We start from the raw sequence: 24,309 nt of genomic DNA on the forward strand, positions 1-24,309 counted from the left end.
GGGAGTAAAGAATAAGCACTCATTCAGACAAGCCATGGAAACTCATCCCTGTTCCGGATAGGAAAAAGGACCAATTGTTTAGAAGACCGCATGTCTTACACGAAAATCTGACCCAAGGGTATATGCACAAGGTGGGGATTCATATGTGGAAAATCCCACGAAAAATGCAAAGAAAAAACCTCAATAAAAACTGCACATATATCCAGGCTATCACGGTTTTTGGTGCGGTCAACCGCAGAAACACATGAAAATCTTTACCAAATTTCCTATATGTGGATTTTCTGTGGATTTTAACAACTTAAAGAGGTTATCCAATTTCTCAAACAGCCCCCCTCCCCATGTACCAGGCTCCTCACAAGTAATATACTTACCCCGCTCCCTGTGCCGCTCCTGGTCCCCGCACTGCCGCTGCTGCTTCTCCCTGTAAACATCCGGTGTCGGGGGGGGGGGAGCAGCCAATGGCAGGCGGGGACCGGCCTCCCTAGCATCACCTCAGTGAAGTGAACGTGTCCGTTTCCTACCCGCAAAAAATGCAGATCGGATGCGGACTAAAACAATGATTGTGTGCATGAGGCCTTTTTGTCTATTGTCTATGGAGAAAAAAAAACGCAATACACCAGCCGCGGAGCCGCTCAGCAATTAGCAGGCTGGGGCTACACAGCGACATGTAACCAAAGAAACACTCGCAGTAAAAACCACTTGTGTGACTTGCCTGCAGCTCGCAATGCGCAACTATTCTAGCGCTGCAATTTGGCCGTAAAAATACAGCCAAGTCACAGATACACGTGAGTCGCAGTTGCGCACGACGTACATTGTGGTCTATGAGAGCAAAGTTGTGTGCAGCCTGTAACCTGCGACCAAAAATATGTGTCGCGTCGCAGTCATGGCACGTTGTTTGTCGCACTTACGATCTCTAAATGCAGTTTTCACGTTGCAGAAGGTCGCCATGTAGTCCCAGACTACAAACTGCACCGCAAGTCAATTTCCCTGCGTACGGAATACACACCGTGTCCATCAGATTTGGAAAATCGCATTCACTTTGCTGGTGCTGTATGATGTTGCAGATTTATATGTTGTGTGCCTATACCCAATGGTGCCTGCTGTGAACTGGCCCACTGAGTAGAATGGGTCGGGGTTCGGCTCCTACACTCGGACAGCACACGGATGGGAACGCTGCTCATGTGAATGGGTCCTAAGGGTATATTCACACTGTGTGTTTTGTAGCATGAATTTTGATGCATTTTCGCGCCGAGATCTGTAGTAGAAAACGCCTAATCTAATTGTCAACCAACTCAAACGGGAATCCCTGATATATCACCTTCCGCACGAGGATTTGAGCCCCCCATCAGAAACATGCGTTGTACAATACGCCGCGGTGTGAAAAAAAGCCTCAAGGTGGGGGCGCATATTCTGCCTCGGATTCCACTGTCGCATTTCAAAGGGTAAATTCTGTGACCGACCTTTCGCAACATGATGGACAAAATGCGCAGGATGTGCTCACCTACGTGTGGACGGGGTTATAAAAACCCACGTAATGTTAGGCCACATGCACACTGTGCCTATTAAGCACGGATTTGCCATACAGATTTATGCGTGGAAGATCCGCAGAGCAAGGGAATGTTAGGCCTCATGCACACGGCCGTGCCGTTTTTTGCGGATACGCAAACCGAGGATCTGCAAAAAACGGAAGCCGCCCGTGTTGCCTTCCGCAATTTGCGGAACGGAACCGGCGCCGGCAATATAAATGCCTATTCTTGTTCGCAAAGCGCGGACAATAATAGGACATGTTATATATTTTTAGCGGGGCCACGGAACGGAGCCACGGATGCGGACAGCACACGGAGTGCTGTCCGCATCTTTTGCGGCCCCATTGAAGTAAATGGGTCCGCATCCGAGCCTTACAGTGACTTTTTTCTATGTGGATTTTGGCGAGGATTGGATTTCAATGCAAAAATGAAACGCATGGTCATTTACACAGAGTGTTTTATTTTTTTCCACTCGTGGTTTTGAAAACCGTAGAGTGTAAAATACAAGTGACATGTTCATTCTTGGCTCCGATTCCACGTCTGATCTCCTCTACACATCCCATTGAAATGGGCAGGATCAAAACCACGTAAAAAAACAAGTCAACAACTGCGGCAAAAAACGCACCAAAAGGTATGTCCACCCAGCTGACTTTTGGCAAGGGTTTCAGTGTGGATTTAGTGCAGAAAATGGCGCTAAATCGTCGCTGAAAACACCTCCCTTTGTTTTCAATAGGAGGCCACACCACAGCTCATGCACCCGAGGATTTTTCACGTGCGGTTTTCGAGACGGCGCCAGGAACGTACACGTCCGGTCTTGTTATGGTTATTGCACAGACACCTTGGAAAGCTGCAGTGGGAGCCTGCTTGCTGGCCGCAGTGGTTTCCGCGGTGGGATATGTGGCAGATTTTGACACGGTCATATTCTAAATATCTGTGTGAATTGAGCCTAATTAGTCACAGGACTTAACCCTTTCAAGACCGGGTGATTTTTTTCGGTTTTTTTTACTCCCAGAGCCATAACTTTTTTATCCTTACATTCATGTAGCCGTTTTAGGGCTTGTTTTTTGCGGGAAGTACTTTCTAATAGCACCATTTATGGTTGCATACAATGTGGTGGGTAGTGGGAAAAAAATTCCAAATGGGGTGGAATTGTAAAAAAAAACCACACCATTCGGCCACTGTTTTATGGGGATTTTTACACCGTTTCCTATGCAGTAAAACAGTTTTCTCCGGGTAAGTATGATTACAACTATACCACATATGTATCGTTTTTCTTCCATTTTAATAATGAAAAAAAATTTAAAACCTTGGAAAAACGTTTCTTCTGCATTGCCATATTCTGAACCCAATAACTGTGAGGGCTCATTTTTTGCAGGGTGACCTGTACTTTTCATTGATTCCATTCTGGCCTGTGTATTACTTTTTGAACACTTTTTATTCCATTTTTTGTGGGAGGTGAAGCGACCAAAAATTGGCGAATAGGCCATTTTGACTTTTTTCAGTTTGTCGTATGGGATACATATTTTTATGTTTTAATACTACGGGCGTTTTCGCTTGCGACTATGCCCATGATGTTCATTTTTAAAATAATATATTTTAATTTTAATTTTGAGGAAAGGGGGGTGATTTGAATTTTTATATTTTTTTATATTTATTTTAAAACTTTCTTCTTACACTTTTTAATAGTTCCCTATAGGGAACTATAACAAGCAATCATCAGATTGCTATTCTCATAGACTCGAATGCAGTACACTGTGTTCCTATGGAGCCCTGCCACAGACAGACTTTCCCTAGGAACTAACGTGCGGAAGCCTCGTATCACTCAGGGGTTGCCGCACACTACATCCAGCTTCCCCAATCCTCCTCAGGGGAGCCAGTGTTCTGCCAAATCTCTATACCTTGCCAAAAGTCTATACCGGAAGTGACGAGGCCGCCAAGGAATCAGCTGGAGGAGGGTGTGCGCTGCGCAAGCGCACATCCACCGGCTTAGCAAAGAATTATTGCAGCGCTGCGATAGAAGTACTTCGTACACCGCGCATGTGCACTTAGGGGTATAGAGATTTTGCAGCGCAAAATGTTTCATCAGATCACCCTACCCCTGAGTGTGCAGGTGCCCACAAATCAGTTGCAGTTCAGCTCTACTATGTGGTGAGCTCGGTATCCAGCACTCAGCTCTGCGGTAAGGATGAACTGCGACTGATGATTTGTGGGCGCCTGCGCACTCAGGGGTAGGGTGATCTGATTAAACATTTTGCGCTGCAAAATCTCTATACCCCTAAGTGCGCGGTGTACGAAGTACTTCTATCGCGGCGCTGCAATAATTCTTTGCAAAGCCGGTGGATGTGCGCTTACGCAGGGCCGCGCACACCCTCCTCCAGCTGATTACTTGGCGGCCTCGTCACTTCCGGTGCGGCCGCGTCACTTCCGGTATAGACTTTTGGCAAGGTATAGAGATTTGGCAGAACACCGGTACATGGCACCCACTGGTGCTCCCGGTCTTTGACCTCCCAGATGACGTAGTCACATTTGACCACAGCAATTTGAAGGGTTAAATGTATGCCATCTACGATATCTTTTATCGCATACATGAGTCCCGGGTGCCCGCTCTCCGCTCTCGAACGGTGGGTACGGGGCCTGATCCGCTCTCGAACGGGCTCCATTTTTAAATGCCCAACCGCCACCAGCATAAATTCACGTGGGGCAGTCGGGAAGAGGTTAAAGGGGTTGTCTCGTTTCAGCAGATGGCATTTATCATGTGGTGAAAGTTACTACAAGGCACTTAGGCTACTTTCACACTAGCTGGATCCGGCAGGGTTCAGCAAAAACGCTTCCGTTACTGATAATACAACCATCTGCATCCGTTATAAACGGATCCGGTTGCATTATCTGTAACATAGCCATGACGGATCCGTCAGGAACTCCACTGAAAGTCAATGGGGGACGGATCTGTTTTCTATTGTGGCAGAGAAAACAAATCCGTCCCCATTGACTTGTATTGGGGGTCATGACGGATCCGTCTTGCTCCGCATCCCAGGACGGAAAGCAAACTTCAGCCTGCTGCGGTTTGCTCTCCGGTATGAGAACAGAACGGAATGTATTTTGGAGAATTCCGTTCTGTTCAGTTACATTTTGTCCCCCTTGACAATGAATGGGGACAAAACGGAAGCGTTTTTTCTGGTATTGAGACCCTATGACGGATCTCAATACCGGAAAATATTAACGCTAGTGTGAAAATAGCCTTACTAATGTATTGTGATTGTCCATATTGCCTCCTTTGCTGGCTGGATTCATTTTTCCATCACATTATACACTGCTCGTTTCCATGGTTACGACCATTAGCGGTGGTCGTGCTTGTACACTATAGAAAAAAAACGTGTGCGGCAGTCACTTCACATTTGCGCTGCAGCTGTGGCGGTGAACAAACCATATTATAATGTATAATGTGATGGAAAACTGAATCCAGCCAGCAAAGGAAGCAATACGGACAATCACAATACATTAGTAGTAACTTTCTCTACATGATAAATGCCATTTGCTGAAGGGGGAGAATTGGCAGCATCTGAAGGTTCCTACAGCAAGCAGAGATCTTAAAAACAACAACATGTGGAACTGATACAGAATGTGTATTAGAAAACTGTGCAACTTTTCAAGAGGCAAAGGCTGGGAGTAGGTGACAGCAGGGGTGAGGTCCTGGACAGCAGCGGAAGGGTTAACGCTGCAGGACTACAGACCGTCCACCGTCAGTGACCACCCTGAGGCCACCGCAGCTCCGTAACCCGTTCCGCGCCGAGGCCCCGCCCCGCGCCCCCACGTGACAGGGGGTGTGGCCGCGTGTCTGCCAGGCGCTCAGCTTCAGATCGTAGTCAGAGCTCGCCGCCTGCTCCGGGTGTTGTGTGCTGCTGCCCGGGGGTGATTGTTCTCTGCAGGTAGGTGGGCACAGGAGGGGGTGAGGGTGAGCTGGGCAGGAAGCGCGGTCCGGTGAACGTGGTAAATACCCCTGCAGTGGCCATACCATATGCATGTGCTTAAAGGGGGGAGGAGGGATCCGCTACATGCTCTGCAAGTTAGGGGGGGATCTACAGGGACTCTCTGCAGGGCTTGCATGTGGCTTGGTCTTAACCCATTCATCCCCAGTGCTCTAACAAAGGACACTAGTCTGCTGTCATGGGATTTGAGGGGGGGTGCATGACATATGCTGATTGCACAATGATCTGGTGGCAGTCATATCATAGACATCCTTTACCTGGTGATGTCATCAGTCCAGTTGCACTTGGCATCATTGGTGGCACAGCGTCTGCACCGAGGCCCAGGAGCTTCCAGTGCAGCCACCGTTCCTCTAGAATGACTTTTATAGAATGCTTGCGCCTAATACCCGAGGGGGAACATCAGTCCGCCGCTGCAGCATGCCCGCCATACCCAGGATAGGCCCGCTCCAGCAGCTGTCAGCCACGATGAGGTTAAATGCCCGTAGACGCTATTCCAACTTCTACCTAAACCTGTGCATAAATCCTCCAGGGGGTCGGCAGAAGGGCTGCGTGTTCCTCCTAACTGGTTTTGGGTTGCAAAATGTAAGTTTGTCATAATCAGGGCTTCGGGGTAAGGAATTTTAGCACCTGCCATTAAACTGTCTACACACGGCGGTGCGAGAAGGTAAGGACAGAGCGAGGAATTTTGTCAAAAGCAAAAAAAAATAAAAAATGGCAAAATAAGGGGTCAGGCTCCTTAGCACCTGGCCTATAGGGTCAATGGAAGTGACAATAAATGGGGCTTGATGAATGTGTAATGAGGCGGCTGCCGATAAGCCGGGTACAATCTAGAGGCAGGTGGCTTCTATCATTTATAGCTTGGGAAAAGATCTCCGTCTGAATCTGTTAAATGATTTTAATTTTATTTTTTTGTGCAATTTGCATGAAATCCAATCTGTCAAAAATCTCAGTACCCATGGCTCTGGGTGTTACTGGGTCCACTCTTTATAGTCTGGGCTGGTAATGGAGATAATCCACCCTCGGACTATTGTACTGGAGGATTGACATGAAACGTATGGATAGATTGTGTCCCTTTAATCCCCCCCCCCCCCATGGTGCCGCATCCCCATTCAGTAATATGGCTGTCAGCGCTATTGTGAGAAGCCTCACACCTCCATGGCACCTACACCGCAGTGCATGGGAAGCTTCCCTGCAAGCTAATTAGCAATGGGGGTCCTAGCGGCCTTAATTGCTGCTGCTTTGGTGGAGATGGGGCCTGCGATCGATGGGAACGGTAAATAGTATTGCATCGGCTTCCTCCTGACTGCTGATGGTGTACTCTACATCTGAGATCTCTGTCGGTTTCCTGTTCAGCGAGAGAAGACACAGAAACATCACCCTCCTCGCCCCCTCCCCTTCTTCTCCCCACCGTTCTCAGATTCTCTCCTGGTTAATCTCTCTAAATCCGCCAAAGACACACACATCCTTCTCCAGATCTGCTCTCTAACCCCTTCCAGGTCATGCCGTCCTGCTCTGGCTTCTAGTCGCTGCTGTATTTGTATATATATAATATTATATTTTTATGTGCTGTTTTTCTTCGTTTGAAATATTGTATTTTTATAATTTTTTAGATACACTGTATACATGCATTATATCCATGTAGGGGGTCATTTACAAACTGATATGCTCCACTTTTGTGGCATATAATTATGTTGCGGCAAAATCTGCGACTTCTTCCCCGCTCACGCCAGGTCTAAAAAAAAAAAAGGGGGGAGTGGTGTGGGGGCGGGGAAGCCGCCCCAGTCTCATTCATCATCTTCTAGGCCTGGTTTAGGCCTAGAAAATGGTCTAAATGTAAGACGGCAGGGAAGCTGTCTGAAATTTAGAATCTGCGGTGGTTGCGCCGAAGTTGTGTGGAGGTCGGCGCCTCTACATAACTTAAGCTATCCACCGCCAGCTATAGGGCTTATTAAGTAGTGCCCCTTCTGCAGGGCTGTGCAGAGGATGCTCACTTTCTCTAAAGGAAGAAAGTTGTGGGTCTGACTTTTGGGAAAGAATTGGGGCATGGGAGGGGGGGACGCAGCCACACATTTACCTTGTTGGGAATTGTAGTATTACATGGCAAGCATGTAAAACATGGTTACTTCAAGTCCTCCAGAGTAAGATTTGTATTTTCTAGTGGCTCTCTGCCCTTAATGAATATGATATCCATATTCATTAATTGGGCTTGTCCAGCTCAGTCAACTTTCTTAAAGGGGTTCTCCAGGTGTTCAGTATTGACCTATCCTTAGAATAGGTCATTAATATCAGATCGGCGGTAGTCCAACATCTTGCACCTCCGATGATCAGCTTTGTGAGGAGGCCTCAGCACTCTGGTGAGCGCTGATGCCTTCTCGCAGCTCACCAAGCACAGCGCCATCCATTAGATAGTGGCTGTGCTTGGTATTCCAGCTCAGCATCATATTCTCGAATAGGACTGAGCTGTACCTAGGCCATGTTCTGATGAATGGGATGTTACAGGCCTAGGAAGAAGCTGCGGCGCTCACCGGATCGCCACGGTCTTTTCAAACAGCTGATCGGTGGCAGTGTTGGGAGTTGGACCCTCACCGATTTGAAACTGATGACCAATCTTGAGGGTAGGCCATCAAAGGCAAAATTTTAGACATCCCCTTTAAAGGGTTTGTCTTACAAGATAGGTGATGTGTCTGATCGCCAAGGATCCCATATCGAGGTCCCTGCTGATCGTGAGAACGAGGGTCTATCGTTTTCAATCCCATAGAGATTGATTGGAGTTCACCGCTCCTGTGCGCCCATTTGCTTCATTAACGGAGATACACGAGATCCCTGTTCTTGTGATCAGTGGGGGTCCCGGCAATGAGACAATTCCGTGGATAGTTGATGGTTTATTATTGTGGCACAGCCCCGTTAAGCTGCCAGTGGTCATGTCCTACTGGTGGAAAGCTGGAAAGGTATGAGCTCTGATGACCCTCATTGCCATGTTCTCTCTTATGAGGCTGGAAGGAGGAGTTGGTATCTGACCACTAATCAGGTGGTCAGTCAGGGGACAACAGAAGATCGGCAGGAAAAATCCAACATGGCATATCCTGCTGGTTTTTGCAGCAAAAAAAAAGCATCTCTTTAAAAAACCACAGCTTGTCTATGAACTGCTTAAGAAGCGAGAATGATGTTAATTATTTAAAGCTGGAAAGTTTTCTGGTAGTATCAGAACATTTCTAATCGAAGACGTGAAAGGAGAAAACCTTGACTTTGTTCTATCAGGGAAATGAGGATAAGTTCTGTGGTCAGAAGGTAACAATGCAGGCAGTTGTAGAACATCCTCAAGGGCATGTCGAGGCAACTTGGCGATGACTACTTACTTTCATCATTTCTTGGCCCAGTACATTAAGGTTATATTCCCACGGCCACAAACGCAGTGTATTTGGTGAAACGCATTCAGAATGCTTCCAGCAGTTTCCCTTTGATTTCTATGGAAAGTATATGCCCTAGTGCACATGGGCTTGTATTTTTATGCAGCTGTTTTGGGGTTAGGAAGTGGCTTAAAGTGTTTCTGAGGGTGCTTTCCTCATTGAAGTCAATGGGAAGTGTTAAAATGCATTGAGTAGGAGGTATCTGGAGTGTACATGCAGCATTTATGCCACCAAAAAAGACCTATTTTCAGCTGCTCATCACGGCACAGATTTTTCTGCTTCCTGACGGTTGTGTACAGTTAGTGTTTGTCGGTGCATGAAACCAACAAGAGGTTTCCTCTAGGTCGGTTGTTAGGACTTCAGACATGTTTTTTCCACTAGCGAAAATTATCGGCAAATTGTAGCTTAGTAATGAAACCTATTTCTCCATGTTCCTGGAATGTCTGTCAAAAGGAGTTTCAAGATCTACCAAATCACCATGAACGCTTGATATACTGCTCTTGTAGAGCAGGCCTAGGCACCTTACAATTTCTTGAAGTCTTGACTTACAATCCTAGCATGTCTTCTCCACACACTGAAAGTTCAGGTAGAAAAGTAATTTCACCATGACTTCAGTCAGTAGATGTTGCAGCAACACATGTGGTGTGTGTGTGTGTGTGAACATCTATGGAGGATTGAAAAGCCTTCAAAGAACGTTCCTACTGCTAGGACCTGGTCATGTTTTGTTGAGATGCACCACAGTTAATAAGAGGTGCATGCCTCTTAATAATTGTGATGAGTATCTGCCGATCCAAGCACCAGAGCTGAAACCAACGCCTTCAAGGGAGCTTCTGTCGAGTTCCGGTATGATATATGGCAGCTTCCTGGAGTAGAGTATAACAAATGCACTGGGATGGCTATGCCTAGCACCGTTCACTTTTTGGGAAAGTGGCAAGCAGGGTGCAAAACCCCCAAAAAGTTGCAAAATGTTTCTGAAATCGAAGCACGCACCAAACTGCGACTTTTTAAAGCCAGCGTTTGGGGATGCAGGAGTTTATAAATCCACCCTCGTGGTTTTCAAGTACTGATATAAACAACCCCCAAAGCTGGATATGCACCCAAGATAATTGTCTTCGGTGCTTATCCATATAATTGTTGAAAATTGGTTTGACCAGCATTTATACACAGTAGCTCATCAGTGAGTATTAGCAAAATTGTGGGATGATCTAACATAGTTATGGCAGGCTTCAGGGCCCAATTATGGATCTTTAAAGTTAAAAGAAACGGTATAATTTTCCTGAAGAAGACCCTGGGGCTGTACCGTACCCCCGTAGCCTCTGATTTCATATGGAGGTATGCAAAGGTTTATTCCATTTCCAACAACTTCATAGGGGAGAATATCTTGGGGTAACATGGATACACGTGGTGAACCTACAGCTTTGTTGAAGTTTTTGGGCACGTGTAGATACTGGCACAATAAGGCAGATAAACTGATGTAAAGGTGCAATAAGAGTTGCTGGGTCTAAAAATGGAAAATGATATAGGTCAGGATAAGATTGAATCTGATGGATCCTATCTCAGCGATAAAATCCATACTCTCTAGACTTGCCTCCAGATCTCAGGAGAAGGATGTAGAATAAGGGCGCTTTCACACCAGCGGATGCTGTGCGCGGAATCCGCTGAATGAAAGAGAGCCAAGCCCCGCTCTGGACAGCGGAGACACGGAGCATTACCATGATTGATAATGCTCTGTGCCTCTCTGTGATCTTTTTACTACAAAATCACACTGAGATAAAGTTGTCACCGTGATTTTGTAGTAAAAAGATCACAGAGAGGCATGGAGTATTATCAATCATGGTAATGCTCTGTGTCTCTGCTGTCCGGAACGGGGCTTGGCTCTCTTTCACGCAGCGGATTACCCGCACGGCATCCGCTTGTGTGAAAGAGTCCTAACTTTTCCTTTAGTAAATCTTTCCTTAACCCCTTAAAGTCCTGTTTCTGGTTGAATATCTATAGAGAAAACATTGACCAAAAATAGTGCTGTGTATACAAGCCCTAACAAGAAGCGTATGTTCTAGTTTATGTTATACCTGTGCATTATGCTGAGACCATCAGGATCTCTTCATTGCCTTTGGTCACCCCACATTGTTCTACAGCATTTTTTTTTTCTGTGTATGTATGTGTATATATATATATATATATATATATATATATATATTACACACACGCATATACAAATAGCATGGGTACATCTGAACACATGTTTGCATTTACGTCTATAAAGTTTTGCAGGCCTGTATAAGGAAGTGATAAACCTCCCTGGTGTGTGTTCCCTCTCCGCCTACATGTTCTCCCCCCCTAAGGACCTTTTTATTCTTCCTTCCCTAGGGCAAGCCTCTCCTTCCCTTCCTCCCCCAGCACAGCCTCACATCCTCTCCTGGTCCAGCTGTTGTAGGATAACGAAAGGTCACCATTGTTGGTCTTTTAAAGGGAGCTGCTCCCGGCCTGGTACTTGGGTGCCTAAAGAGTCATTTATATCAAACTGCCTTTCCTAAATAGGCCTCCATTGTCAGGATTCAATCCTTTTCCTGTCGACATCTCCTATAACCAGCCCTTAACACGTCCAAGTGAATTGATGATAAAAGGACCATCCTTGTGGCCCCACAGGGTTACAAAAAATACGTGTGTATCTGGCAGTTTGAAGATGTCCCTAACCCTCTTCATGAAGGCTATAAATCCCACATTACTGGAAACTACTACTATGTAAAGACACGTGGGACATCCTCTTGCCCTCATGGTGGTCTCATCCTTTGATATGTCACTGGAAATATTCTTGTGCCATATCAAAAAGCAGCCAGTACCTCCACATCTCCAAATCTCGTGTGTCCTCCACATTCAGTCTTCTTTCCAGAGGTTAAAATAGTCCAGCAGTATATTTAAAATTTGCAGCACTTAAAAGGGTTTTCTGAGATTTTTATACTGATGACCTGTCCTCAGGATAGGCATCAGTATCTGATCGATGGAGATCCCACACCTGGGTCTCCCGCCAATCAGCTGTTTTTTGAGAAGGCACTGGCTCTCTTGAGCGCCGCTGCCTTCACTCAGCTTACCAAGCACAGGGCTTAGCGGCTGGTAAGCCACGTGACTGATGAACGTGTCGTCACTGGCCTAGGAAAAGCAGCGAGAGGGCCACGGTGCTCACAGGAGTGCCAGTGCCTTTTCAAACAGCTGATCGGTGGGTGTCCCTGGTGTCGGACCCCCACCAATCAGATACTGATGATCTATCCAGAGGATAGGTCATCAGTATAAAAATCTCGGAAAACCCCCTTTAACATTTGGTCCTACCTCTGTGTTGTCCTCCCTGCGTCCATGAATGAAAGTTGTCTCCTCACTTATTTGCCACCTATTAAGGTATTGGCCTGAGGAGTCAGAAACTTGATGTCACTGCAGTATCTCTGTCCTGTGGGCTTCGATGGGTTTGTAGGAGAACAAGAAAGGTTCTAGCTGGGCTGGAAAGAAGGTCACAGGGGTTAATCCCTTTCCTATGCTAATGCCCTGAAGAGCTGGGTTGTCAATAATTAATACTTGCTTACCAAGGTTTTGTTGGGAGTGGAGGTCTACCGGGGATCATCCTGAGGACTGATACTGGCATGGAAGCAGCTACTTTGAGGGCTGTACTATATTTACCATTGTTAAGTCTGTTCTCTTGACACTACACGAGTAAATAAACTGAACGCTTTGTTCCTGCAAACATCGTTACTGTAACTCGGCCAGGCCAGATTATCTGGTCATGGGAAATGAAAAAGTTACCACTGGAGACCGCCCAAAGGCAAAGGTCTATTACATGGAGCACCTCATGTAACATATCTGCCCATCAGCAGAACTGCTTTTTGCAGTAGCTCCATGTTATCCGTGTTTTGATGTTGACTTTTTAAACTATTTATTACGATTTTTTTTAAGGAATATATGATATAACACAGTCTGTGGTATGTAAAGCAACTGCAACATAATCTAGCCTATAATTTGCCTTATTGTACCACTTAAAGAAGTGCTGGATCGGTAGGTCGCCATTTTCTGCCTATCCATGACCCTTTCTAATAAGCCAAAGAATGTCACAGATTTTAGTAAATCTCCCATGGCACGTATGGACCCTGTACAGTGACACAGGCAGTCTCTACGTGAAAGTATTTTGAACTGTAGGTACTCCATGTACCCTTGTGTGGTGCTATTATGAGGCACCTTATACGTTCCCTGAAGCTTCTAAAGGAGGAAACCTATGTGATATAGGATGCTGTCTACATACCATCATCTTTTGCACCGAATCCCAAAGTAAAACAACTTTTTGGGCCACCGTGTAAAATCCCGATGTCACAGTAGGGATCAGTGAGGTCCTGAGCTTTAGTAGTACCAATGTCCCTACCTACTTGCACGACGTCCCCTAGATGACGGCCTACAACTGGACAGCGGTCCCTTCCTCACTAGGTGTAGGGACCTACATGAGATAGTACATAGGACCAAAATAGTAAATGTAATGACAGGTGTACAGAGCGGATAACGGACTGGTTGTGTCGGGGTACCAGAACCTTATAAGCCACGTTCAATACCAGGAGAATCCCACCTAAGCCAAATCAAAAACGTACCAAGCCAAAAGGTCAAACCAGGAAGTCTTGTCAAATCCAAAATGTCAGGCAGAGGGGTAAGAGACAGATACAAGCCTAGGTCCAAAAATCCAGGGGTTAGTGGAAAAATAGGTTATAAGTAGATAAGAAACCTTAATCATTTAATTAAATGGTGTCCCATAGATCACATGGGATGTCCAAATTACAGCCTGACCTCCTGGTGTCCCTCCTAATAGATTGGCGCTCCAGCTAGCAACGAGATGTTGACGGTGCTGCCTGCTGTGGAGCGCAATCGCCGGCAGCTAGAAGCGAAGGTAGGGACAAAACAGTTATGCCAGCAGTGGGACCTGACACCTGAGGTCCCGTATGGTCCCGTTTACATGTCATGTCTTTGTCACGTCATTTTTGTACTCATGTACAACATGCTTTTACGCACGCTGTATCATATCACATTGTCTAAAAATGAAGTTATAATTTCCCATGCACTCTAGTCATCTGCTTGGCACCATTCCCGTGGATTGTCACACAGTTTGGGCATGTACGGTGAAGGGAGATGGGCTTGCCCCTGCTTTGTCTGCGCATGCGCCGTGACTCGGACTGCAGCAGATCCAGTGCGGCAGAAGCCAAGGCCAATGCACCTCGCCATATTGTGCCTGCTCAAGAGACATTGCTTCAGCCCAAACTATAGTGACTTTCTGGCTGGATCTGTCACCCCCTTGTAATAACCATTCCGGAGCATTTATTCTTATGACTCTGTTGTTCCATTCCTCTTTTATTCCTAGTAGAAGTGTGTGAATCGATACTATCCGTTTGCAATAAAGGTCCAGATGGGTGTTACTAGTTTAGGGTGTGTCCCTGCACAGTCTGATACTGGCAGCACTGACTGGACAGTGTCAGGCCGTGAAGGGACGCACCCTCAACTGATAACTCCCAGATGGACTTTTAATGCAATCTGCTAGTAATTCATTCATAAACTTCTACTAGGAATAAAAGAGGAATGGAACATGATAGTCATAAGAATAGATGCTCCAGCCAGAATGGTTATTACAAGGGGGTGCGAGTAGTTACCAAAACAGACATGTCAGGAGAGGGGGCAGGTCCTCTGCAAGTAAGTCATTCATTCTAGTAGGAATAATAGAGGGATGGACACAAATTGGTCATAAGAGTAGATGCTCCACAATTATTACATGGGAAGTGCAGGTAGATAGTAACACGGACATGTCAGGAGCGGTGACGGGGTCTCTTTAAGGTATTTTTTATTATTATGAATGTATATAATATAGGAAATTGCTATGTATGCATTTTGTAACCTTGCACTTCTGGGTTCTGTGGATATACAGGACCTTTCAATCGTATGTAGGCACATCTACAAATAATTTTTGTTGGGTAAGTGACAGCTCCATCTTAACGTGGTTATTATGTTATACAGCACGGGGCATTGTATGCTTAAGAAAGAGAGCAGTGTCCGGCCAGTAAGAGGGGCATCGCTCCTCCTCTGCCCCCCCTGTGGGGAGATAACATGCGCTGGCTCCCCTCTCTCTGTAGTCTCAACATAAACAGGAAGCTCTTAACATCTCATCTGTCTGTCAGGCAGAGAGCAGGGAGATGGCAGATGGGGCGTGCACCCGCCCTCCTGAGCCCGCACAGGGTGCACCGCTCCTTCAGCCATAGAAAATGACTTTTTATTCAGTTCACATTGGCCTTCACACCGAAATGTCAGACGCATTAGTATCAAGTGCGTAGCGCCGTCTAACAGTGTCATTTTACTACCGGGCTCTTAGGCTTTGCCCACAGCTCTGCCATGCTGGGTACTTCTCGTTAATTAAGTTCTTTGAGGGGGGATCCAAAGTGCGGATTTATTCTGGTCTTGTGTTTAACAATCCCTAAATAGTCTATATATCTGGTCATGGCATTTTTGCTTATGTTGTGAAGATAGAAAGGACACATGGGGCTAATTTCTTCAACATGGTTTCTGAAGAATGGAGTCCTTGTTGCCCATAGCAACCAATGTGGTTTAGAAAATGAAAGCTGGATTCTAATTGGTTGCTAAGGGCGACCCCAGCCATGTTAGAAAGGCAGGGTTCTTATGAATTTTGTGCCTGGTGTAAAGTAGACTTGGCTTAGTTGCCCATAGCAACCAATCAGATTCCACCTTTCATTTTCCAAAGGAGCTGTCCAAAATAAAAGGTGGAATCTGATTGGTTGCTATGGGCAACTAAGCCAGTTCTACTTTACACCAGTTTGATAACTGACCCCAAAAGTGTCTTATGGTAACCCGCTGAAATACTACAAGCAAACATGACTTGACTAGAAATTACCCTTGAACACTATCATCCAGAAAAGGTGAATGACAGTCATCAAGGCCTCCAATATGGCTGCCAGGTTTGTCATACAGAACCATTTTCTGACTGAAGCAGCAGCCATATTGTCTTGTCATTCGGTTTTCCTAAAACCAGATTTACAGAAAAAGACAATTCGGATACTTGTATTCACTGCTAATATTTTATGGGACGGTCGCAGCTGGTGGACATTTTCCTGTAGTCTTTAGGAGACAGATAAGTATGTGCCCATCAACCATAGGAAACAATCCCAAAATGTTTGTGCCAGCCTCGAGTTTCTAGTCCCGTTGGCTACCTGACACAAGGGATCACACTCCAGACATAAAGCAGCCTGCCCACTAAGGCTGCTTTCACTGAGCTTGATCACCAAGGTGTGAGGTCTTTTTCTCTGTTGAATGCTTGTGTGACAAAATGGCTGCCTCATATACGTGTACTTATAGGTGTATTGAGAAGTAGATCTACTATGACCTTTCTCTTGCCACAGAGCTCAACATGGGTCATCTATTAAGAATCATTGATACAAAATAGTGTATGTTGCAGCTCTGCTGAAGATGGTGATGTCTGCGGGGCAGTCTTCATATATTGCCTGGTTTAGAACGCTTATGGACTCCTTTTTGTGCTACAGATGAGATGACGCTTCATACTTTTGTCCTAAATCATGGAGCATTTGAAAGCTTCACCCCAATCCACAAGAAAATTCCAGAAACATCCTCTTAAAGTGGTTCTCCAGTTTCAGGAGGTAACCAGGCAACACAGGGGATCCGCCACCAATAAGGAAGTGATCATAATGACCAGGCAGATCCTGTGTTGCCAATCTGATTTTCCTGGCTGGGATCTGTTTAATCCGCTGCAGCAGTGATTTCCTGTTGGCAATGCGTGACTGTTGCAGCCGATTACTGGTCTCAGCAGTGCGCCGAAGAAGCTACTGATTGGCTGCAGTGGTCACACGTTGTTGTCATGATGTTACCGCTACAAACAAGAGAACAGGAGTGGCAGCGCAGTGGCAGCCAGGTAAGTAATGGTCTCTTTACTGTAGGCAGATGCCCTGTGTTGTCTGATTTCCTCTTGAAACTGGACAACGCCTTTAAGAGCCTGTTCACACAACCATATACATTCAGGTCCATAAATATTGGGACATCGACACAATTCTAACATTTTTGGCTCTATACACCACCACAATGGATTTGAAATGAAACGAACAAGATGTGCTTTACCTGCAGACTGTCAGCTTTAATTTGAGTATATTTACATCCAAATCAGGTGAACGGTGTAGGAATTACAACAGTTTGCATATGTGCCTCCCACTTGTTAAGGGACCAAAAGTAGTGGGACAGAATAATAATCTGAAATCAAACTTTCACTTTTTAATACTTGGTTGCAAATCCATTGCAGCCAATTACAGCCTGAAGTCTGGAACGCATAGACATCACCAGACGCTGGGTTTCATCCCTGGTGATGCTCTGCCAGGCCTCTACTGCAACTGTCTTCAGTTCCTGCTTGTTCTTGGGGCAGTTTCCCTTCAGTTTTGTCTTCAGCAAGTGAAATGCATGCTCAATCGGATTCAGGTCTGGTGATTGACTTGGCCATTGCATAACATTCCACTTCTTTCCCTTAAAAAACTCTTTGGTTGCTTTTGCAGTATGCTTTGGGTCATTGTCCATCTGCACTGTGAAGCGCCGTCTAATGAGTTCTGAAGCATTTGGCTGAATATGAGCAGATAATATTGCCCGAAACACTTCAGAATTCATCCTGCTGCTTTTGTCAGCAGTCACATCATCAATAAATACAAGAGAACCAGTTCCATTGGCAGCCATACATGCCCACGCCATGACACTACCACCACCATGCTTCACTGATGAGGTGGCATGCTTAGGATCATGAGCAGTTCCTTTCCTTCTCCATACACTTCTCTTTCCATCACTCTGGTACAAGTTGATCTTTGTCTCATCTGTCCATAGGATGTTGTACCAGAACTGTGAAGTCTATTTTTAGATGTCGTTTGGCAAACTCTAATCTGGCCTTCCTGTTTTTGAGGCTCACCAATGGTTTACATCTTGTGGTGAACCCTCTGTATTCACTCTGGTGAGGTCTTCTCTTGATTGTTCACTTTGACACACATACACCTACCTCCTGGAGAGTGTTCTTGATCTGGCCAACTGTTGTGAAGGGTGTTTTCTTCACCAGGGAAAGAATTCTTCAGTCATCCACCACAGTTGTTTTCTTTGGTCTTCCGGGTCTTTTGGTGTTGCTGAGCTCACCGGTGCGTTCCTTCTTTTTAAGAATGTTGGTAACAGTTGTTTTGGCCACACCTAATGTTTTTGCTATCTCTCTGATGGGTTTGATTTGTTTTTTCAGCCTAATGATGGCTTGCTTCACTGATAGTGACAGCTCTTTGGATATCATCTTGAGAGTTGACAGCAACAGATTCCAAATGCAAATAGCAGACTTGAAATTAACTCTGGACCTTTTATCTGCTCATTGTAATTGGGATAATGTGAGAATTAGGCTACTTTCACACCTGCGTTAGGTGCGGATCCGTCTGGTATCTGCACAGACGGATCCGCACCTATAATGCAAACGCTTAGATCCGTTCAGAACGGATCCGTTTGCATTACCATAAACAAAAATTTGTTCATGATAATGCAAACGGATCCGTTTTGACTTTACATTGAAAGTCAATGGGGGACGGATCCGTTTGAAAATTGAGCCATATTGTGTCAACTTCAAACGGATCCGTCCCCATTGACTTACATAGTAAGTCTGGACGGATCCGTTTGCCTCCGCATGGCCAGGCGGACACCCGAACGCTGCAAGCTGCGTTCAGGGGTCCGCCTGCTGAGCGGAGCGGAAGACAAACGGTGCCAAACTGATGCATTCTGAGCGGATCCGCATCCACTCAGAATGCATTAGGGCTGGACGGAACCGTTCGGGGCCGCTTGTGAGAGCCTTCAAACGGAACTCACAAGCGGAGCCCCGAACGCTAGTGTGAAAGTAGCCTAACACACACCTGGCCATGGAACTGCTAAGAAGACAATTGTCCCATTACTTTTGGTCCCTTAACAAGTTGGAGGCACATATGCAAACTGTTGTGATTCCTACACCGTTCACCTGATTTGGATGTAAATACCCTCAAATTAAAGCTGACAGTCTGCAGTTATAGCACATCTTGTTAGTTTCATTTCAAATCCATTGTGGTGGTGTATAGAGCCAAAAAATTTAGAATTGTGTCATTGTCCCGATATTTATGGACCTGGCTGTAGGTCAGTGGAAGTATTCACACAATTTTTTTCTTTTTTTTTCTGATCCATGTGCCCAATCGGAGGAACTCGCTGCATGTCCTATTGTGCCCATTTCTCGGATGGGAGTGGAGAAAAACAGAATGCACGTGGAAGTTAACCATTTTTCAAGGACGGAAAATCAGACCTGGTCGTCTGAATAAATTATAGTGTACAATTTACCTACTGCACTATTTGTAAGCTGGTTTACAGGACAGTGCGGTAAAAGAATAACCAGTGCTGTTGGCAAATTTGGCTACATACAGCGTAACATTGCGCCTAGCTAAACCGATATCTTGCTGGCATTTTCCGTGGTGCAGTACACTGATAAATATACCCCATATTCTGCCATATAGGCACTATTATAGGCAGCTTGATACTTGAACCTCAGTATACGGTATACCAGGGATCAGCAACCTCCGGCACTCCAGCTGTTTTGAAACTACAACTCCCTGAATCCTCCTTTCACTTCTATGTACTTTTTCATACTGGGAGTTGTAGTTTCACAGCAGCTGGAGTGCCGAAGGTTGCTTACCCATGGTATATACTGTATGTGCGTACTGGCTGCAGTGTGCTGTACAATGATTATATCGTAAAGTAATGGCGGGAAGATGTCTATTAGGAGCCAAGCGCCGACACAAGGTCACGTGTATCCTCTGCAGGAGATGTGATCACAGAACAATCTGCTTGCGGTTCTCAAAAACAGGTAGTGGTCAGAGCTCGAAGTCTCTTTTTATTTTAAAAAAATTTTTCCTGCTCTTTAAAGAGCAGTTGGCTGCCCTTGGCCTAACAATGTCTTCTAATTTAAGGTCTTCTTCAGGGATTTTAGTGGTCTGATGGTTGGGCCATCTACCAGGATCTGTACATCAGCATTGCTCTCTGTCTCGCACATTCCTTGTCCCCTGCCCCCCCTTCTTCAGATCTCTGTGGTCTTCCTTCCTCTGCTGTGGTGTCTTGTCATTCAGACACCGTTATATACAGAACTTTAAGGAGGCCCAGCTTAATGGTTCCTTGCAGGATCTCCTTTAGACACAGCATCTTCTTGACATTAGCCAGGAAAGCTCTCGTTCCTTACAGTGAAGGGGAATGGTTGTCTTGCCTTTTCTGATAAACGTCTGGAGGAAATGCATGTCATTCTTGTAGGCCTGTGGCTTGCTATAATGACTATATATACAGTACAGACCAAAAGTTTGGACACACCTTCTCATTCAAAGTGTTTTCTTTATTTTCATGACTATGAAGGCATCAAAACTATGACTTAACACATGTGGAATTATATACATAACAAACAAGTGTGAAACAACTGAAAATATGTCATATTCTAGGTTCTTCAAAGTAGTCACCTTTTGCTTTGATTACTGCTTTGCACACTTGGCATTCTCTTGATGAGCTTCAAGAGGTAGTCCCCTGAAATGGTTTTCACTTCACAGGTGTGCCCTGTCAGGTTTAATAAGTGGGATTTCTTGCCTTATAAATGGGGTTGGGACCATCAGTTGCGTTGAGGAGAAGTCAGGTGGATACACAGCTGATAGTCCTACTGAATAGACTGTTAGAATTTGTATTATGGCAAGAAAAAAGCAGCTAAGTAAAGAAAAACGAGTGGCCATCATTACTTTAAGAAATGAAGGTCAGTCAGTCAGCCGAAAAATTGGGAAAACTTTGAAAGTAAGGGCTATTTGACCATGAAGGAGAGTGATGGGGTGCTGCGCCAGATGACCTGGCCTCCACAGTCACCGGACCTGAACCCAATCGAGATGGTTTGGGGTGAGCTGGACCGCAGAGTGAAGACAAAAGGGCCAACAAGTGCTAAGCATCTCTGGGAACTCCTTCAAGACTGTTGGAAGACCATTTCAGGGGACTACCTCTTGAAGCTCATCAAGAGAATGCCAAGAGTGTGCAAAGCAGTAATCAAAGCAAAAGGTGGCTACTTTGAAGAACCTAGAATATGACATATTTTCAGTTGTTTTACACTCGTTTGTTATGTATATAATTCCACATGTGTTAATTCATAGTTTTGATGCCTTCATAGTCATGAAAATAAAGAAAACTCTTTGAATGAGAAGGTGTGTCCAAACTTTTGGTCTGTACTGTGTGTGTATATGTGTATGTGTGTATGTGTGTATATATATATATATATATATATATATATATGTATATGTATATGTTGTTTTAGGTCTCATTTATCCATTTTATGTTTAAGTAGCTCACCATTCTGTTTTAGAAATGGCAATTCTTGGTCAGGAACCTCCTTTATGTTGAGATTTGCTGTATCCTTTCCCAAATTCTGCAACTTTCTCAGCATGGGGTGCGTCAGAGGCTGGGGAGGAACTATCAGGATAGAAAATGGCACAAGGCAAATCGTAACAGAGGTGGACTTGCACTTGAACGTTACAGCTTCGCCCGTCATTGAAATAGTTAAGCTATTCTGGGGCAGTTGTCACGCAGCCATGAGCGAAGCTTCCTGTGATTTTGGGCAGATCGTTAGCTCCTGAAAGAACTTTGGCACAATTAATGTGCATCCCAAGGAGATCCGAATCCTCACTGTTAACTGTGGCTGAGGATAGATTACACTGAGTTGTCTCGTTTGTTGAAAGGTGGGAAACAGATGGGCAATTCATATTTAGAACCATATTAGAGGATAATAAGGGATTTACTCCTGTGAGTGCTGCTGGTTCACAATGTCACTAGCTTAATGGGAAAATACAGTCCAAAAGATCATGCGAAGTGTCATAGATGCATGTGAGAAGATCGCCGGCCACCATGGATCACCAGGATTGCAAGGTTCTTTAGAAAGTTCTCACCTGTTTGGCACTGTTAAAATTCTATTCCAGAATGAAGGACCTCTTTAGTTCATGTTTTGGTCCTACGTGTTGTATATTGTCTGTGAAAGCTTAAATGAATCCATACTCCCCCCATTCACCAATCATGTGGCGCTTGTCAGGCCTGTAGGTGTTGTCATACCACTTTTTTGTAAGCACTTTGCAGAGCTTGTTTGTTCTGGAAATTTGTGGTGGTCTGACATCAGATCTTTTTGACTGTTTCTTCCCTTTTTAAAAGGGGTTGTCCAGGTTCAGGACCTGTGACTTCGTCCTCTGTCGATCAGTTCCAGTTCTCTGACTTTCTTCGTTGGTCTTCCGGTCCCCATCTGTCAACGTCCTGCCCGGACAGGGTCACATGAACCCGGGCAGCCAATGACTTCAGTGATGATTTGTCCTAGAACGGCACATGACCCAGCAGAGATGTGGCAGAAGTTGACTTGCAGGGACCGGAGATTAAGGGAAGACAGTCCTAGAGCTGGAAGCGAGCGGCGGGGCCAGGTGAGTATGGATTACTTCACAGGTCTGGGGGTTACATAAAAAAAAAAAAAGACCTGGACAACCCCTTTTAAAGAAATTGGGTCAAACATTATGGCTTATAATTTTGAGCCTTATGTGGTATGAATTAGAAGTCTCGGTGATCCTTTCCCTGATATTTAGCTTGTGTTGGAATACCCTGTACCAAGAACAACCAAAATTTCAGCTCTATGTTATAAACCATAAAATCAAACGCTTGCTTATGAGACCTGACAGACGTTACCAAACTGCCTAAATATTGTGTGCCCTTGCTAGATGGCTCCCACACGTCACAAGTACTGGGTGCACTTTGAGGTGTGGGTGCGTGTAGCTCTGCATCCATTTTTTGTGTGTTGTAAATGTATCTGATGTCAGATCATGTACAGATTTGAAGTGCTGTTTCCTGTCCCCATGACCCCCCCCCCCCCCCCCCATTTGCACTTCAGCTGTTCTAAACCACAAGCCCTTCTACGTAAAAAAAAAAATCAGTAAGTATAGGAAGTGGGGAGGGGGCCTGCAAGTCTATGTGCTCGCCGAACTAGAGAAATTTGTGTGAAGTATGTTAATGCCTTGTGATTCCTGTTGGATCCTTTGTTATTGATATGTAGATGGTAGGCTACTTTCACATTTAGTTTTCTTTTGCGGATCCGTCTTCCGTTACAATAATACAACCGCATGCATCCGTCATGAACAGATCCGGTTGTATTATGTCTTCTATAGCCATGACTGATCCGTCATGAACACCATTGAAAGTCAATGGGGGACGGATCAGTTTTCTATTGTGTCAGAGAAAACGGATCCGTCCCTATTGACTTACATGGTGTGTCAGGACAGATCCGTTTGGCTCCGCTTTGTCAGGCTGACAACAAAACGCTGGACGGATCCGTTTGGCTCAATTTCGTCAAGCAAGCAGTGTTTTGGTGTCCGCCTCCAGAGCGGAAAGGTGACTAAACGGGAGCAAACTGATGCATTCAGAATGCATTAGGGCAAAACTGATCCGTTTTGGACCGCTTGTGAGAGCCCATGACTGATCTCAGAAACGGAAAGCCAAAACGCCAGTCTGAAAGTAGCCTTACTTTACATTATATGTGGCCAGCCTAATAAAAAGCTGGATCGGATTGTTTGAGATTTTGAGAACTATGTTAACGGTGTAGGACTCAAGTGTCAAGCTTGCACCAAGTAATGACTGTTTCTTTGTTTGCAGTTGCACTTATCTCTGCTTCTTGGCAGAACTACAATAGCTTGCCACCATCTTCTGTTAGTAATGAGTTAGGTCCGTTGTATAAATTGTAACTTTTGGAAGGAAGATCTCTTGTATCTGTTTTTACAATGCACTTGTAGTCAAATATTCCTAATGAACATTGTTTACAAGAAGGTGCAGGTTTTGATTTGATTTTCCTCTGGTGTGAAGGTCAAGTATGACCCAGGCTACCGACCCCTCCATAAGGCCTCATGCACATGACCATATTTTGCGGGCCTATTCATTTCTTTGGGGCTGCAGAAGATGCGTGTGCATGAGGCCTAAAAAGTATTTTGCTTCAGGTCCCTGATTGCTCAGATTGTGCTCCTGGTCTGGTTCCTTCTTACGAAAGAACCTTCAGGATCTGCACAAGTTCTACACTACACGATCCTACCCTATCTCATCCTCTTCTAGATCCTGCAATACTCTGACAATTAGGACAGGAAAGGTATGGAGGGTGACTGTACCAAAAGCAAGCTAGCAAGGGGATCTTCTGAGATTGTGTGCCAGGATGTGTATTCTATCCTTTGTATTGCCACCACGCTGTTTGTGCACAATATAACCTTCATCCACCTCCCTTGGTTACCTAAACATTGGGCAGCAGGA

At 45.2% G+C, this 24,309-nt stretch overlaps 1 protein-coding gene across 5 annotated transcripts in view; it reads left to right on the plus strand.

The window, feature by feature from the left end:
• SEPTIN9 (septin 9) overlaps nucleotides 1-24,309 on the plus strand; it is a 205,303-nt gene that overhangs the window by 155,981 nt on the left and 25,013 nt on the right. Inside the window, exon 1 of one of the 5 annotated variants that reach the window (XM_040438739.1) lies at nucleotides 5,335-5,452. The exons of the other annotated variants lie outside the window; for them this stretch is intronic. The gene's annotated coding sequence lies outside the window, so the exon portion shown is untranslated. Of the gene's footprint in view, nucleotides 1-5,334; nucleotides 5,453-24,309 lie in introns of those variants that run through there. 5 annotated transcript variants of the gene reach the window in all.

Source organism: Bufo bufo, chromosome 6 (assembly GCF_905171765.1).
Source record: "Bufo bufo chromosome 6, aBufBuf1.1, whole genome shotgun sequence".
NCBI lineage: Eukaryota > Metazoa > Chordata > Amphibia > Anura > Bufonidae > Bufo > Bufo bufo.